The sequence below is a fragment of the Mycteria americana genome, chromosome Z (assembly GCF_035582795.1).
Source record: "Mycteria americana isolate JAX WOST 10 ecotype Jacksonville Zoo and Gardens chromosome Z, USCA_MyAme_1.0, whole genome shotgun sequence".
In the NCBI taxonomy this organism is placed as follows: domain Eukaryota; kingdom Metazoa; phylum Chordata; class Aves; order Ciconiiformes; family Ciconiidae; genus Mycteria; species Mycteria americana.
In genome coordinates this window covers 20,464,287-20,480,150 of record NC_134396.1, presented here as the reverse complement: position 1 = coordinate 20,480,150, position 15,864 = coordinate 20,464,287, and the positions used below count along the sequence as shown (strand labels likewise).

The 15,864-nt window shown below is 39.1% G+C and overlaps 1 protein-coding gene across 2 annotated transcripts in view; it reads right to left on the bottom strand.

Annotated features, from left to right (window-relative positions):
* Nucleotides 1–15,045, bottom strand: part of ENC1 (ectodermal-neural cortex 1) — a 29,874-nt gene extending 14,829 nt beyond the window's left edge. The window contains exon 1 of one of the 2 annotated variants that reach the window (XM_075527087.1): nucleotides 15,027–15,045. The gene's annotated coding sequence lies outside the window, so the exon portion shown is untranslated. Of the gene's footprint in view, nucleotides 1–4,834; nucleotides 4,900–15,026 lie in introns of those variants that run through there. The other variant, XM_075527086.1, reaches the window with a different exon arrangement.
* Nucleotides 15,046–15,864: the final 819 nt, after the last annotated feature.

The window sequence follows — 15,864 nt, the reverse complement described above, 5'->3', positions numbered from 1 at the left end:
GTGCCACACTTGACTCCAAAAAAATTGGGGTAGCAAAAACTTCTTTGTTCAACTCAAATCCAGCTTGCTATGCAGAGAAGCACTGCTCTTTTAACTAAATGAGTTTCACCTTGCACTTTATTTAAATTGGTTTGGCTTCTGTGTTGAGACAAGTTCTTGGATCCTTGAATGTATAGCAAACTTTATAATGTGGCTTTATTGACACTTAAATCGTATGCAGGGATACCTATGTAGCTAAACCATCTTCCAGACTATTCTAGCAACACCAGCAAGAGTTCTAATGCTGGCAGAGCTGTACCAGCAATATAATCCATTTACCAGCACAGATTATTTCATTCAGAAGATGGTAATATATTTTTGTTTTGTTTTGTTAGTATCAGCTGCATCTACAGTAGCAGGGTTTGCCAGTACAACTATCTTGGCAACCCTTTTAAATGCAAACAAGCAGTATGTGCCCGCAGCACAGGCTGAGATCTCATTTTTAATGCTATTAAACAGCTGTGTCTTGGGCTTTTGCCTTGTTAGACTCTTTTTAACCACATTATTTTGTTCAACTGCTAAATAAACAGCATGGGGTTAAATGTATTAGTGTAATTTATCTTCATTCCTTCCTAATTTACACTTCGAATGAATTAATTAGAATGATCTAATTAACACTGTACAATAGCAGTACCAGTGCCAGAGATCTCCCAGGGGGATGGGGCCAGGAACACCCCTCAGTGACCCACACCTGCTTTTCTTATCATTTGCCTTCGATGGGCTCCTCCAGCGTGGCCTGCAAACAGAGGTTTGGGTTGATTAAGCCCAATGTGGTACAATGCTTGTTTAGTGCCAGAGACATATTTAAAGTGTTTGGTGGGAGGTCAACATTCGACAGTTCTTAGTAACAATTATGCCAGCTTGCCCACTAGTTCTGGGGGGAGAAATTCCTCTTTGCCCTGTTCTCCTTTTTTCACCTCTATGTATGTTTATTTTTCGAAAGGATTACATTCAGTCAGGCTGGCCCTTTAGATGTCATTCCTGCATGGCATGGCAGCTCAGGCCGAAAAGAAAATACCTGCTAAAAACTAAAAACTAAAAACCTGTCTAAAAACTAGCAGCACTAAAGGGCAATGTTGGTGTATGTGACATGTAACTGCTCCTCTCCAAGATATTTATGTTGCCTCGGTGTGACAAATAGTTGTGAGGTGTAAGTCCCTTGGCACTTGTAAAGTATGTGAACACTGGCCATTTGAAGTCAGTGAGTTGTGCCATCATCTTCTGTGTAAGAGATAGGAAAAGTCAGGCCTTGGTTTCTATTTAAGGCTGAATATATTTTGTACAAAATATTTTCAGCAGGGTGAATTTGGCTGTAAAATAACGTTATAGATATGGATAATGTCTGGAGTGAGAAAGATTTTCATCTGAGGTTTCAGTCCTTAAGGGAAACCCTTAGAAAAGCCTGACTATTGCATCTAGTCCAGAATTCACAATTCGGCATTATTCCAGCAGTATGTGCTTATACAGAAAAGTAGTATTGAGAAAAAAATACGTCTCAGACTATAAGAAGAAGCCATCCACTTCTCTTTTGTACATAATTCCTCTGTCCATCTTACCATTTTCCAGTTTGTTTTGCTCTCTAATGACTCCCAAAAAAGTCTCTGCTACTTTACTTTTTGCCTGTTCCAGATTGCCTGTTCACCCTCTTAGCAATAAAAGTCATTTCTGGTCAACAAAGACAACAGTGATTATGACCCACTTTCGACCAGGTTTGATTAGCAAAGGGTCCCAATTATTACTGGTATGCAAGCCACTTCCCACAGATAGGTGGACCAGCACAGGATTGGGAGTACCACTGCAAAGAGTGGTTGGTGCCACTTCTGCCGTCACTCATGGCATCACTCAGCAAAAGTCTTAGCATCTCATTCATATGTTCATTGTCAGGAGATTTCAATTCCCTGTGCACACCTTTGCTGGCTATTCCCATCTCTGAACAGTGACTCCACACAGGGCCACTTCCTTGCTTCTCTCCAGGAGCTATCTCCAGTCAGTGCAGACTCCAGGCCTTACAGTAACTTCCCTTTGCTTCTCTCTTGCTAAGTAGCAGTGGCCCCCAGTGGTGACAGCTAAGCTGGCTTCGCATTTCAAGTTTTCCCACTCTGTAATGAAAAGCCTCCATGCTGTAACAGAAACTTGGCCTAAGGACTTGTGAATTACCCACATCTTCCAGTTCTGCAGGGACCATGGGCCTGTTCCTCCTGACCCCTTCAAGCCCCTACAGACCTAAGCTTGGAACCAACCAATGCTGATGAGCCTCTGAGAATAGGGCTGTAGCTTATATTATTCATTAAATGTTTAGTCTTTAAGAAGGGACTAGGTAATTTAAACAGAGGACAGTGTGTCATCCAGGGAGACCCCTAAATGATCTTTTATGTTAGTATTGAAAGCAGGAAAACAGAAATGTATTCATGAAAAAAAATAGCTTTGGCTTTGTAAGTACAGGAATACACATCTAAGCAGCTATTCTTACATACATGAATAGCACTACACATTTAAATACAAGGTATTTAAGGACTTTTAATACTTAAGGACTATTTAAGGACTTTAAAGGACTATTTAAGGACTTTTATTCAATGTAATTAAGGACAAGGATTTTTTACATGAGATGGGAATACTTTGAGTCACTCAAATCTGAAAACACAGACATGTGTGTCTCAAAAAATTTATGTTTTAGCTTGGGGACTTGTTACACTGTTCCCCTCACTTAGATGCTATTTTGCCCTCAAGTCAGAAGGGAACTAGCTCTTCACCTCTTCAGGCCTGCTGAAGAGTCAAGCCATACACCAGCAGATGCCAGAAATAAGAAGGCAATGCATAGGAGCTGAAATGCCCTGACTGCATCACATGCTTAGGAGAGAGCTTTGCATTTCTTCAGGTGGATAACTGCAAACATGAAAGAAACTTTTTTTGCTCCTTCTGTTTTGCAGTACCCAGGGGACATTGAGCTAATCTGTCCTTATGGATATATATATAGGTAGATCAGGACCTTGGGTGTAAGTCCAGGTTGCTCACTTGCCAAAAGTCTATGTCTCAATGCTACTATCATCCACTGTACCAAATTGAAGTGACGGCCAACAGACGTCTTGTAGTCATGCTTTCCATCATCATATACATACATCTTAGAGGACTAATTTCCAAACTACAGGCCGTGATGTCATGGAAAGTGGTCCACAGAACCAAAGTAGACTGTAAAGTTTATATTGTTTCCAATTCAAAAAGTTTGATGATAAGAACACATGAGAAATTTGGAAGCTTAACATGGTTTGTTGGGGACCACTGCTTTAAAGAGACAGAGAGTACAGAATTTCCTGATTTTTATGGGTTTAGGACAGATCCAGACAAGTATTTTAAAGCAAGCTTGTTTGTGTAAGTATGGCTTTATTAATTTTCCTGCTGAACAATTCACCACAAACATCTGGAACAGCATTATTAGTAGTTTTGAGGCCACATTAATTCTGGATGTTCTTAAATAGCATTTTTACAGATACTTAAGAACACTTAAGAAAGGAACACTTTTGAAGGCTCTTGGCAGAACATGAGAAGGTTAAAATAGTCTCAGTTACCTAGTCTTATTCTGTGAAGCTTGATGATTGTGAGGACTAAGTAATCTGATTCCAGACATTTTAACAGAATGAAATGTGTCCTATGGAGTTGGTATTTGTGTGGTTTCAGTCTAACTTTTGAACATGTTGCCTACAGCAGGGGTTGTTTCCCAGGCGTTCTTATATGCACAAGTAGTCTCAGTATCCTCATCAGCCTATGTCTGTTTAATGAGAAGGACTTAAAAGGACACATTTGCTTGTTTTAAAAAACTTGTTTATGTACTCTCTCAAAGCCTTTATTTGAGACTTTATTGTTCTTGTGTACAAAGGAAACCAGTGAATTGGATCCTGCCACAGAGCCCGTGTATTATACAAAGGTTTAAATCCTTCATGGTGTTGGTTTGAATTTTTTAAATCTTTTTATAAGCAAGCCTTTGTAGAAGATGAATTCACTGTTGGTGCAGTGCTGGTGCATTTAGATCTGCAGCAAAACATTTTTTAAAGAGAAAAAACAGTTTATGAGTGAAGAAATGTCACATCATAATAGGCAAAACCTTGCAAGTTTCATGTTCAGCAGTGAGGGGAAACCACATTTCTTAGGTGAACTGTATTCCAAAAAGCCCTGTTACCTCTCTGTCTAAATGTTAATTTGGACGATTTAGTTAAGCCCAAGTTAAGTATAACGCCTTAAACTTGGAAGAAAGTGTAGTGTGGGCAAAGCTTCAAAACTTTCTTAATACAGTCAATGTGGCATTTACTCTGGTTATTGATTTACATCTTCAAAGCTCTGCTTTATTTTAGGTTAATGGAGTTTAATTAGAGATCTGATTGCTGCTGAAAGTAGTAAAAATGAAACTGTTGATGCTTTATTTGAGCTAAACATTTTCTGGAGATTTTCCCAACCTCCAGGACATGTCTGAACATGTTTTTACTTTCCTACCTGAAGAAGGAGCCACTTGACATGTCAACATATGTATATTTTGGCTTAAAGAAAAGAGAGTAGTTTGGAAATACAAAAGACAGCTTCTGTCTTTTGTAACAGGTCGCGTGTTAAAATGCAAAAGAAGTAATACATTAAATTAGGAAGAATTTGAAGTGCATAGTTGGAAGATAGCTAACTGATCACTTAGGCTTTCTTAAAGAAATGCATTTAAGGTTTTAGTTAACAGGCAATTTCCTTTTCAGAATCTACTTTCATCTGTATGTAAACTTAGAATTTTGCTTAAATAGAATAACAAAGCCTCGTGACTCACCACATCCAAATAATAGATTGGAAGAAACATCGGGTTTTCCTTACAGGAGTAATGCACATTCAGCTGTGGAAGCAATCACATCCTGTGCTGGCTAAAAGATCAGAAGATTCCCACTAGACATCTTTGAAATTCATTGTTTATTGCAATAAACTGCACATATCACAAGTATTCAGGATAGAAAAATACTTGCAAAGTTTGTCATATCACAATAAACAGATGGGGGCAGGAGCTGGCAGCCTTAGGACAGAGGCCCTCACATTGCAGTTGTCAAATGGATTTTGTAGTTCAAAAGTAATAGTTCACCAAAATATCTAAGCAGATATCTCTAAGTGCTCAGTAGCTTGTGTGAAATGCCAGTACACTTACAGCGCACACATACACACACTAGCCTAGCCTATGGTACACGCAAGCCCAGCCAGAGCTTATGTTTGTACATGTGTCGTCTCATTTTCTGAGCTAGAAACAAACAAAAAAAAGAAATTTATGGATGACCAATTATATGAAAATTAATCAGATTTGGAAATCTGGCTTCAAAAATTTCTCAAGCAAATTTTACATGTTCATTGTTCATATGAAGATTGAAAATACCTAAAAACCTCAGTAAGTGTTAATACAACTGCCAGGTTTTCATGCAAATGAAAGCTGCGTGCATATGCAAACAGAATCTTAAAATTTGCCTAGAGGATTACCTGAGCTCCTATGACTAAGATACTTTGGAAAGACCTTCTATTCTATTCTGCTCAAGTACATTTCAAGAAGCTTTCCTTTTGCTGGAGTTCTTTGAGATTCCAGTATGTTAAATGGGGAGAAATCTTTGAGGTACAAAATATCTGACAAAAATCGTAAGTGGCTTCATCAGATGCCGTTGATTTTCCCAGATTACAGTCAGATTAAAAAAAAAAAAGATTTTAAAAAAACAGGAAACAACATAGAATTCTCCTGTACAATTGACACATCAGATTCCATACAGTTTTTAAAAAATCAATAAATAAAATTATTTTATGTTGCTTCTCTGAGCAGGTCTAGTGAAGATGTGTTTCTGCAAGAGAGTTGTATTGTCTGAGAGCAAAAGAGTTTTAAATTTTCTAGAGTTCCTCCCTCTTATTTCCTACAAATAACATTAATGTGTGAACTTCTAAAACATGCATTAAGTAATGTGGTGTGGTTTAGCTTTTTCATGCTAATGCATCTCAATAAACAGACTATAGAAATGAAAATACATTTAAAACACAGGGCTCCCAGCCCATCCAAGTATAAGGCATAAAATTTTGTCCGTGATCTTCAGAGTAAATTTAAACAAGGGCTAATCTTTAGACTCCTTAACTTGTCAATTTTTTCCTTTTAGTATATCCTAAATATTCTTAATATTTCAGCATACCCCAATATACTCCTGCATGAGAAATAAGCTCAAAAAATCCAGTCCATTGTTTCAAGGGACCAAAAGAAAAAGATCCTTTAATAATGTATTACTACAAGATTTTTAAGAAGAGGAAATCTCTTCAAACCTTCATTCTTCTTCTAGTGTTATAGTTACAGCACCACAAGTACTATCGTGGAATTACCGTCACATTCAACTGTTTACATGCTTTAGATGCCTGTTTTTAAACCATGACAGTTGTCAAGTCTGGGCTGAGTTCTGCAGCCATCTCTCCCCGCTCTCCCTCCCAGTGAGGTGGCAGATGCCTGCCCCAAGTCAGCACCTCTGCAGGCAGGGCAGGACACAACCACCCTCCCTGTCTCTGGCTAGGAGACAAGCACGTGGCACTAGGCAAGGCAAGAAACTGCCCAAAGCTTGTGAGAAATGATGTTAAACTCACTGTTTAGGCAATCCTTTATCATGAACAAACATCAGACAACTGAAAAGGGATCGGGTGAATCTTGGCTTTGTTGAAGACAGTAGACAGATGATCGGAGACGTGGTTTTGTCTCACTAATTATTACAGAGCTAGGCAATTATGCTTAGTGAAACAGACATGCATTTATATTACCTAGGCTCACAAATGTAAAACTAACTCCACCCTTTCCTCTCTAAATACATCCCTCCTCCCTCCTTTATTATTACTTATGGTACAATGACTTATTCTTTATAGATAAACACATTCTTAAGGAACTCATGACAATGGTATTTTTTCCTTTCTTGTTTTCTGCATATATTTATTTCTCTCTGCACATTCCTGTCTTGCTCCAACTTGGCATAGTGCATTCAGGCTGTGTCCTAACTGTTAACAACATACATTTCTCTTAGCTGCCCTCCTAGCTTAGCAGTATTTGTCCATAAAGGTAAAAGGAGCTGCAGAGAAGGGAGCCTGCCAATTGCACAGCCAAAATATACTCAGTCACACCCTGGTAATGAACTGATTTTGGAAGGATTGCACAGATTCCACCCTGATAGGTTTTGGTACCACACCCCCTATCTGATCCACCTATTTCAGTAAATCTCAGATTTACTTCAGAAAAGATAGGTCTGACCTGTTAATGCCTGCAGGCATAGTTGTCCACTCTACCGTGATCTGAACCAACAGATTAATTCGGAAGTTTCTGAAGCACATTTTCTCAACATCATTTATTTAAGAATAAAACCCAGCTCCTGTGAAGTCAATGGGAGTTTTGCCAGTGAACGTCAACGTGTCTGCTATTTTATTCCTTGGCTTCCTAAGCAGGAACTGCCAATCATGCTGTATTACACAGTAATTTCATTAGGCATCCAATCGTGCCTTCAGTGAAGTAGAGACAGGTTACCCTTTGCCTTTGCCGGCAACAGAATCAGGCGCCTTCAGCAAACCACCAAATTCTCTACATGTTTCTTTGGTTGGAAGACACAACTCTAAATGACTTCAAACCATTCTGACTTCAAACCATTCTGACTTCAAACCATTCTGACTTCTGAACTGATAAACTAAAACATTATGCCATCACATATATGTAGTATCAAACTCCTGTCTGCGGGCGTATTTTCTGCCTTTTTCCCCCTCTTTCAGGACATAAGTATTTTCCCATTTCCTTCTGAATAGCAAAGCCTGTAAACTGGACATTGGTAGGTTCTATGTTATATCATTCTGCACAACTAATATGAAGTGTCACAAAACCAGAAGATAATAAAAAAATCCAAATCTCATTTTTCATCAGAAAATCAGCTTGAGCTTTATAAAAATGTGTAGTTACTACTTCAGACTCTTTGCCTAGAGGTATGTATTTTTGACTGAGGTGTCTTTTTGTCTGATTATTTTTTTAAAATAATAAATCTACATATGACAAAACATATGGCTAATGATATTAGGCAATCTTCTTAAAATACTGGCACCTTGGCACAGCAGCTCTTGGCAGAACTAAAAGCAGTAGACAGGTACAGCTTTAAACTGTCTCCTCTCTTTGTTTCCCTTTCTCCAGTTCCAGCTACAGCCAAGGCAAAAAGCTACCTCCAAGCTTCTTTTCACAGTGTTTACATTCAATAGCCCTCGGGGAGGGAAATTAGAAAAATGGCAGTACATGTGTGCTACTTCAGGAACACGAAATGTGAGTAGCACAAATCTCCTCCACCCAGGGGTGTGCTTTAAAGCCATTTTGCACTATCAGCACTGGTAGAGGCAGTTCTAAGCACAGTGTGCTGTTTGACTGGACATTCCCTGTACCCACACAATTGACTTGAATGAAGCTGGATTTCTAAGCACTCTTCTAAGCTGACCAAACATAGTGTTGAAAATGATAATAATAAAAGGCATTATAGATTAGTATAGTCTATTTCTGATACCATTTATTTCTAGCAGTACTATGAAGAACATTTACACAAAGTATCCCAGGTAATATGAGTAACTAATGACCACAAGAAGCAGGAGTTAAATAACATGATCTGACCACTTCTTCTGACAAATTAAACTGCAAATACAATACACAAGCCTTAGAGCTCACTGAACAAAAGAGATTACTTACAGACTGCCAAAAAAGAAAGCAACATCTGTTACTAGGGTCTATACAAAGAAAATATTACTGTTTAACTGCAATCAAAACCATTCTGCAGGTCTTAAAATCCACAGTTCACTTTAAATTTTTTTTTTTTTTGAAACTTGATATTTTGTAAGGTTTTCTTTATCGCATAAAAAAAGCTTTTCTCCAAAATATTTCACAATAAATCTTGAAATTCTTTTCAACAGGTCTTACTCAGTATACTGAGCAATACTGCTTACAAATGCCTTTTAGTTATACTGTAGTAGCTCTTTGGATCATGAATCAGGGTTTAGTCATATCTTTCTTTGAGACTCTCCATAGTCATAGCTTTCAGATCACAACTCTCAGGCTTCACACTGTACTTCTAAGTGAAATTATCACAATAAATTAAATATTCACAGTAAAGATTAGGGGCTTGGGGAGGTGTGTGTATCAATAACTACACTGATTATGTATTAAAGGATCGATGATTCATTTTATGAATACACAGAAAGTTTAAAATATTTCAAACCTGAAGTCTTTCTCATATACACAGCACTTTTAATTATAAACTCCATAAATTCCATAGAATTTACTCTGCACTTCCCCATTACGTGATTAAATTAATTTTGAGAGCTGAGATTCCTCAACTGACTAAAGTATATCAGATTATCTTCTTTATTGTGTCAAAATCATAGAATATTGGTTGGAAAGGGTCTTTGGAGGTCTCTAGTCCAAAGGAGGGTTACTTTTGCAGTTAAATCAGGTTGCTCATGGCCCTTTTGAAAATCTCCAGGCATATTTTGAAAAATCTCCAAGAATAGCAGATACTAACTTCCCTCAACTAACTGATGATGATCTTGCTTATACTGCCCAGAATGCTGTTTGCCTTCATCACTGCAAGGTCATACTGCTGACTCAGGTTCAACCTGCTGTCCACCAAGAGACCCAGTCCTTTTCTGCAAAGCTGGTCTCCCATCAGTCAGTGCCCACCTTGTACCAAGGCATGGGGTTTTTCTGCCTCAAGTGTAGGACTTCACACTTGTTGTTGTTGAACTTGTTCCTGCTTGTTCTGTGGTTACAAGGTTCCATGGGTTTGTATATGTCTGGCTTATTTAAGCATTTCCTAATTTGATCCTCCTCTACTGTGGGTAGTATCTCTCTCCTCCAAACTTTGCTAGTAGTCAGAGAAACCTTATTAGAATAGAACAGAACAGAATAGAATAGTTCAGTTGGAAGGGACCTACAATGATCATCTAGTCCAACTGCCTGACCAATTCAGGGCTGACCAGAAGTTAAAACATATTGTTAACGGCATTGTCCAAATGCCTCTTAAACACTGACAGGCTTGGTGCATCGGCCACCTCTCCAGGAAGCCAGTTCCAGTGTTTGACCACCCTCTTGGTAAATAAATGTTTCCTAATGTCAAATCTGAACTTCCCCTGGTGCAGCTTTGAACCATTCCCAGGCATCTTATCACTGGATCCCAGGGAGAAGAGCTCAGCACCTCCCTCTCCCTCTGGCCTTCACTACTGCACACCTCCTCAGGAAGCTGCGGAGAGTGATGAGGTCACCCCTGAGCCTCCTTTTCTCCAAAGCAGACAAACCCAGAGTCCTTAGCCACTCCTCATAGGACATTCCTTCCAGCCCTGTCACCAGCTTTGTTGCCCTCCTCTGGACGCATTCAAGGACCTTCACATCCTTCTTAAATGGTGGGGCCCAGCACTGCACACAGTACTCCAGGTGAGGCCTCACCAAAGCCAAATACAGCAGGATGATCACCTCTTTTGACCAGCTGGTTATACTGTGTTTGATGCACCCCAGGATGCGGTTTGCCCTTTTGGCTGCCAGGGCACACTGCTGACTCATATTGAGCCTGCTGTTGACCAGCACCCCCACATCCCTTTCCGCAGGGCTGCTCTCCCTGCTCTCCAGCCACTCCTCTCCCAATAATACTTGTGTCCAGCATTGCTCTGTCCCAGGTGCAGAATACAGCATTTGTTCTTGTTAAATTTCATGCCATTGATGATTACCTAATGCTCCAGTCTGTCCAGATCCCTCTGCAAGGCCTCTTGTCCCTCAAGAGAGTTAACATCACCTCCCAGTTTAGTATCAGCAAACTTACTAATGGTGCATTCAACTCCTGCATCCAGATCACTGATAACAAGATCGAACAGAATTGGCAGAACCTGGAAGGCTTAGCAGGAGCTTATGCTAGTAAAGACTGAAATAGATAAAGCATTGGGTACCTCAGCCTCTTCCATGCCCTTCATTAGTAAATCACCTGCCTGATTCAGCAGCAGGTCCATGTTTTCCCTGGTCTTCCTTTTGCTGCCAACGTATCTGCAGAAGTCCTTCTTGTTGCACTTCACTTGCCTTATCTGCTTCAATACCAGCAAAACTCTGTTCTTGCTAATTCCATCCCTGCATGCCCAAGTGATGCTTCTATACCCCTCCTTGGTAGTACATCCTGTCTTCCACTTCCCATACACTTCCTTCTTGTGTCTGAACTCAGTCAGATGGTCTCTGTTTGACCACACTGGTTTCCTGCAGTGCCTGCTGTATGTCTTGCATATTGGGGTAGCCTCACTGGCCAATAAAGATATCAGGCACAAGCAGATTGAGTCTACTTGAAAACAGGGGGGGACAAATTTAAAAAAAAACTGTTCCAGTTTGGGATTTGAGAGCACTCTAACATTTTGGCTTAGAATGATTTTTTTTTCCCTAATGGAACCACTTCATGTTGTCCCTCATATCTAAATTACACATTATGGCTGAGACATACGAGTGCCTTAGTCCCTCTCTGTCAGGGCTATAGATTATGAGTAAATCCATATGTGACAGTTTACTTATTACTACAATCAAGGGGTTGACAGAAACATTGTTTGAATCTTGGACTTGAATGTCAGGCCTTTTTCTCTAAGCCATGGTTTCCTTTTGCCTTCCTCAGTCTCATTACTGAACGAAGCATGTATACCCACTCTGCTCATTACAGACTCAAAATCAGAAAAGGAGATGCAAATCCAGTGAGAGTTCTGAAAAGCTGAAGCTTGATGTTGAACCTGAATTCAAAGATGCCTGGCTGGAGGGATGGATGTAGAATATGAAAAAGTAATCTAAGCACAGTATTCTGGGTCTCCTGAAGCTTAAGAGTATAGGGATTTAGAAGAACTATAAAAGAAAGAGCTGAAATAGTTGAGACAGGAAATGATTCAAGAATGAATAAGATTTTCAGCAGAGGCAGAGCTGAAGCAAGGAAGAAGCTTGACAGTGAGACTGAGAAAGGTCAGTGACATGCAAGCAAACCGTAAGGAGGGTAGCAGGCTGAAAAATCAGTTTGGGTTCAAGGATGGCTTCAAGATTTCTGGCCTTCACTACTGCAGAAGATAATTAAGCAAATTATTGCATTAGTTGAAGTCCTCTTACAAAGTTAAAAAAAAAAGATTTCATAGCTGCCAAGCCAGCATCCCTGCAGGCTTTTCCTCCCTTTCAATAAAAGTTGAGGGAAGGTGGGATGCACTAGAACTGCACTGGTACTCTGGTACTGGCACCTGTCAAGGCTGGCCTCAGTGCACTTGCTTTAAAACAACCTATAACATATTTGGAAATACACATGTAGAGGATTTATTTGTTCGAGGAGATATTGCAGAGTAAAAAAAAATAACTAAAGAAGCTGTAAGAGAGATTTGACGTTGATAGCTCTTCTACAGGTAATAATCATGGAAAAGGACATGGAACAGAAGGATTATAGCAAATGCAGAATATTGTAGGATCATCTCATGTAGACAGAGTTAAATGGGCTCAACAGAAATGGGAATGACAAATGAAAGAAAGTCATAGGTGCCATTCTTGAAAAAGCAGTGGTGGTTCAGGCTGAAAATAGTAAAAACCTTAAACAAAGAAAAGGTGTAGAGGAGAGAACAGCTCAGTTACATGCTTTTCGGGGCTCTTTGGAAAGTAACAACGACAAAAGCAAGGTGGACAGGTTTCAGTGGAATCCCATTTCCACCCAATAGATGTTCAATTCACCTTACTTGAAAATGCTGTGCAAGACTAAAAATGGAGACTGTGCAGCTGGCGTTTATGCAAAGCTGTTGTCTTAATGAGAAAATGTGAAAGGCTGAAGAATAAACATAAAAGAATAATTATTTCATAGACCTGTAAATGTAACAGAACACAGTCCTAGAGAAGAAATAAACAACTCTTAGATCAAAGGATTCATAGATCACCTTCACTGGAGGAATAAGTAGAAATTTATTAGTTGCCTTTTTCTTTTTCTTTTTTTTTTGAAGCCAGCTCACAATAAGTATACAGCTTAATGTCAACTTAAATTACATCTACAGTTTTCTGACAGATTCATTTGCTTTTTCAGGTTTATGTCTAACACACTGACAGTTTCTAATCAATAGGAGACAATTCCCTTTGAGAGTTATTAAAATATACCTTGCATTTAAATGCAATAAAAAGCATGACTGAACATGCCTCTGTTCCTCATAACACATAAATACCACATCTGGTCCATAAAAAACATGCATTATACAGAGGTTGTATGAATGCCAGATACGTATTATTACATGGAACTGTTTTATCCATCTAGCCTAATTTCCAGATGTTTTATTACTTGTAGACAAGAGTATTGTCAAAAATGTTGCTGGAAGTCCATTTATTTCAAGAGGGCAAGGGACAGGGATAGCGAGTTAAGCTACAGGAAATGTTTGTGATATAGTTAATGGCAAGTCATGTGACTGAATCATCAGTGCTATCGTGTTTAAATAGATGCACTTAAAAATTCAATTTCAGACTAAAATTTCAGTTGACTGCATTTTAAATATGCACTTACTTATTCTTCCAGCAGTAAATGGCACATAATTGCAGGTAATATTTACAAAAAACAGAGCAAGCAACTAATTGAAATGAAATGGAAACCATTAGTACAAAAGTTGCTGGTAACTATAACCATATCCAAAAACATATCAAGCAGTTAGCTAAAAATTCTGAAGACATTGAAAACTGATATCCTTTAATTCCTCCAATTTGGAATTGGGCTGTGGGATTTTTCTTGGGTTTTTTCTCTGTAAGGAACAGAAATATGTTTTCAAACATCATTTGAAATGAAAGCAACAGTTCTCAAGGAGCCATATGACTTCTGAAAAGCTTGTTTGGGTCCCCCACAAAAGCAAGGTTTCTAGTGCAATAGTAAAAGTATGAGGTAGAGGAGGGGATGAAAAGGCATGTAGGTGAGCGCATAGAGGAAAGGAAAAGCAGCAGACACTATGTCATAAAAATGGTGTTTCACCAAGATGTCAGAAGAGACAGGGCTAGGTTTAGTTTGAGCACAGCAAGGTAGAAATGAAGCAATTTTAAGAATGCCACTAGAAAGTAGGCACTAACGTAAGGGTTGGACAGTAGCCACTAGTTTTCCTTGTAATGAAAGTACATTTCATTAAACGCAGGGTTTGGTTCAGTGAAGTACAAGCTACACAGAGATGTGAAAATTAGCAAATGACAACACACTGATTTTTAGAATATTTGGCATATCAGTGTGACATTTCTGATTTTATCCCTGAAAAAAACCTTAGAATTACTACAGTAAATTTACTTTACAATCCCATTCAAAATGGCATTATAACATGATCTCATAACTTCTGTTTCTAAGAAGTAACATTAACCCCAGGCTCTTTTCTGTCCTGTAACATTTCCTATACTGGCACTGAAAACCTAGAAGCTCCTCTCCTCAATTCATTGTGGGTCCTGTTTCAAATTACATACTACTTCTCACACCATACCTGCTTTTTTAGTAAATCCTGAGCAGGAGCACAGCCATTTAAAAAAACCCCAAACATGTCAATGATCAGGTAAAGGGAGGCAATCCTAATAGTGTCTCAGAGAAATCTGGAGGCTACAGTCTATGATTCTAAGGTCGACTTCCCAGTTAAGTGATTAATCTGACTACCTCTCTTCAGATTTACCAAACACCAGCATTTAAAACGGTTTACATTATATCCACTAAAAACCCTAGAAAACATTTCCAAATTGTTTGAGATACATAATGGCTGGGAGGGTAAAATTAATTTTAGTGCTATGAATGCCATGACCCCATAACTTGTATTTACTTGAAACCGAACATAGACTGTAAACATGACCCAAGGCTTAGACAGGACTCAAAAAATGAGAAAATATTCATCATCCTGTCCATGAAAAATATGATGGTTACTCCAGCATCACTGATAGTTCCTCAGAAATCAAGTTAGGAAGATCATCAATAACATACCCTGCTTCTCAGGTTAAGGCCTGTCCTGCTGCAGCCATTAGCCCTCGTCTCTGAAGACAGCTCCAGCGACTGACTTATTGATTAGCATTTCAGCAGGCCCCTTAAACCAGTCAGAAAACTTGTGGTTTAGTGTACTCCCAGCTACAAGACCAGGACGTCTAGAATTACAGATCGAGTAGCGCAGCACAGGAGGTTCTCCTTGGTAAACACAAGACCCCTTGGTGGAAGTGAATAGCCAGCTGAATGGCTTCTCAGTGTGGTCTGTGGCCAAAGCCAGGAGAGTTCTCACATCCCCTCTCAAAAGGTTTGTGTATAATGATTGAGATATCTGTGGTAAGACTAAGGAGGTAATTAATATTTCTCACTGTATGTATCAGCCTAATCACTAATGCATTCCCTCCCCTTTCTCGTTCAAACTCTTCATTCTCTTATTGTAAATGGAAAGCAATCTGGACAGAGAGCATGTCTGATTCTGCTTGTACAATGGATTGCTCAAGGAGGACAGAGTACACAGAAATATCCTGTGTACAAACACCACCAAGAAGAGAGACAATGCACTTGTGCAGTGCGGGAAGAAAAATATCCTGTACGTTCTCTGCAATGTTTCTGTGTTGGAAACGTAAGTGAGTTGTTCCTTTTTGGATCCCACAAAGAAGCACTGGTTAAATTAATCTTGAGAGTCTGCATGACTCCTGCTATTGAAAGTAAAAACAACTCAGCTTCTCTGCACTGCTAAATATCCTGACACCTCTAGGGATCAAATCTGTCACTTAGAATATATCTATAGCATATCTAACAGAATGAAATTAAACTTGACTGACTATAGCAATATAAACCT